Genomic DNA, 3399 nt, shown 5'->3' on the forward strand with positions numbered 1-3399 from the left:
ATACATATTTTCTATGACAACTTTAAAATGTTTATAATTGTTATTTTTTGACCAAAAGTTTACATGCATCTTTTTGGTTATAAAATTTGTCTTAGAAAAACAAAGAGTTGTTTTATATATCTTTGAGCATATATATATATATATTATATATATATATATATATATATATATATATATATATATGAGTGCATAAACTAGCCATGGACCTTTGTGCTCTTGAATGTATTGATTTATTTAAAATGGTTGTAATTATTTATATATTCATATGATATGTAATAATTAAATAGATAGTTTTCTTTTGTTAATTTTTGTAAATAATATATTAGTTTTAGAAATACTTTATTTTTGTAAAAATGTAACAAGAATGAAGATGGTGTAAATAATATTTTGTAAATAATATAATTTTTGTAAATAATATATTAGTTTTAGAAATAGTTAATTTTTGTAAATAATATTTGTAAATAATATATTAGTTTTAGAAATAGTTTATTTTTGTAAATAATAGATACTTTTCTTTTGTTAATTTCTGTTGTTTTATGCTTATGTTATTATTATTATGTTATAGTTGATAAATTAGTTTTTTAAATTCAAAATAATATTTGAACATAAATAAAAATCACAAGGAGTTTTAGTTTTAATGAAATTTACCTCTTGAAATAAGATGCTAAAAATGGTTTTACAATAAAACTAGTTTTATTGTTAAAACTAGTAACCGGTAAAATTTCGGGATTTAAATTGTATAAGTTTAAAATAGAGATTTGTAAATTTATCAAATTCCAAATCTTATTTTATAAAAGGAAGTTTTATTAAAAGGTTTACAAATATTCTAAAGCGCTCAAGCATCGACTTAATACTAGCTATTAAAATTTGATCACATCAATTTTATAAAACCGGGTTTTATAAAAGGAACATTGTTAAAATGTGATTTTTTCATAAAATAAAATTTTTTAAAAGGTATACCATGGTTTATTGAATGCATGCAATAACCATGATATAACTTGTTTTTAAACTAGAATTATAAAAACATCAAAAACCCTTACAAACCTCAAATCTACGCAATCCTTTTAAAGAACACTCGCACGTCTCTTGTATTCACTAGTGGGATATCTAACCACTTAGTGTTATCTTTTGATGGTCGAGGTGTTTTCGCGATTTCTATAACCAAGTTATAGGCCGATTACACAAGTTTTTCAAATTGGATGATTTGGTCGGAGATCTCTTGTGATAAAGGAGACCTAAGCAAAAGTTTTGAGGCATAGATGAGATCAAACATGTCTAATTAAATTTGTTATTAGCGATCCCATAAATCTAGGAATTATATGGTAAGATATAATTGATAATCGATATCTACCGGGTTGAATTCAAATGGATGGGATAAAGGATACCTAACCATTTATTTGTTTTGTAACTTGGATCCTAAACTTTGATAATTAATGTTTTTAGAAACTGAAAGGTTATTAATTATTAAAGATTAAATATTGAAAATACTAAATGAATTTTGTTAAAATTCTGTAGATATATAATGCACTCTCATAACCATGAATTGTCATTTCTCTTAAATGACTTAATGAAACAATAACATTCAATAGATAAAACTTCAATTAATGGGTTCATGTCTTAAGAGACAATCTTGTGAGAGAGGTGAAATTATATACACTTAAAGGGCCTATTCCTAAACAAATTGCTTTGAGCAATAGACCTGAATATGATACCTAGTAAATGCATCACAATGATGCTCTAGATGTTAGCTAGGAATAATTATTCATGACTTCTAGGAAGTTTTGGATAATAGGAAGGTAAGAAATTTTTTTTTCTACATGACTTCTAGGATATAGATCCGATAAGAAATTTTTTTTGGTAGGAAGGTAAGAAGTTTTTTTTCTACATATTTTTTTGAAGAACAAAATAAATGAATCACTATATGATTCATTTGTAAGATGATTCACAAGAAAAAATTCCCAAAAAAACATCTTTATGATTCATTTTTAAGTAAATTAAGAAAAAATTCATTTTTATGACAATTTTAGTGAATAACAACAAAATCATTGTATAAATGAATCATCGAGATGTTTTTTTGAGAATTTTTTCTTGTGAATCATCTTACAAATGAATCATCTAATGATTCATTTTGTTTGTTCACGAAAAAAATATGTAGAAAAAAAACTTCTTACCTTCCTACCAAAAATTTCCTTCTTATTTGATCTTGACTCTCTCTCTCTCTCTCTCTCTCTATATATATATATATATATATATATATATATATATATATATATATATATATATATAAGATTAAGCAATATTCCAATAAATATAGTGATATTTTGTTGGAATAGTGCAAGGTTAAAAGAGTCACCTTGTGTGATCTAAAAGGCCCATGTTTTATGGAATAAATACCTTTAAGCCCAAGAAATCCAACAATGCCCACATAGATGGATTTTGTTTCTTTTGTGAAGAAACTAGACAATGGTAGAGGAACTGCTCCTCGTATCTAGAAAGAAAGTCTGAAAGAGACTAGTACTTCATGTATCTACTGGATAGAACTCATACTTTTCGTGTAACACTCAAGTACTTGGTACTTAAATGTTAATCTAATATTTGTAACTTGATTGCAAATATTTACAAAAGAGTAACTAGCTGAGCACAATCAAGTTGAAACTACACTCTCGAAGTTTAGTTTATTATTTATGTTTAGAACATAAATTGCTTGTAATATAAAACAATGTTAGTTTTGGAACAATGTATGTTTTAAATTTAGATGTCTAAATATTTATGTCTCAGTTATTTATTTAAATGTTTGATTATTTACTAGATTGTTTTTCATAACAATAATACTCATATTCTGAAATAGTTTACTTCTATTTTTGAGACTAGATCTCTTAATAGAATTATAAAGTAAATATCAACATTTTATAAATAAAATTAAGTTCTATATGCAAGCATTTTTGACTTAAACTTGTTTTAAATCAAACTTATCCATGACATTGTTATCTTTATTGTACAAATGAAATCCACATATTCCAACTTCAAGAAAGGGATCTTTGAAGGAAAATAATATAGTTTATTTGACATATGTGAATCTTATTTTTATATAAAAGATTCCTAATAATATTTTCACTAAAGTGTAGAGAAAATAATTATTAAGGAACTATACACTTTGGTGTATGGCTTCCTTTCTAATGATGTTTATAATTGAGCACAAGATACAACCCAATAGTACCATCTAAAGCCTTCGCGATGATAAAGGGTGAATTAAACTATACTTGATATAGTTTACTTTCTAATCGGTAGAAATGTCATCCTTTTAACCTTTTTGGGTTTATACTTCAATCACTATTAATTGTATCTAGAATACAAACACCAACTAATTACATAATTGTAGAATATTCTAAAAGGGCATTT

The sequence above is a fragment of the Lactuca virosa genome, chromosome 2 (assembly GCF_052849685.1).
Source record: "Lactuca virosa cultivar CGN04683 chromosome 2, Lactuca_virosa_CGN04683_v6, whole genome shotgun sequence".
Taxonomy (NCBI): Eukaryota; Viridiplantae; Streptophyta; class Magnoliopsida; order Asterales; family Asteraceae; genus Lactuca; species Lactuca virosa.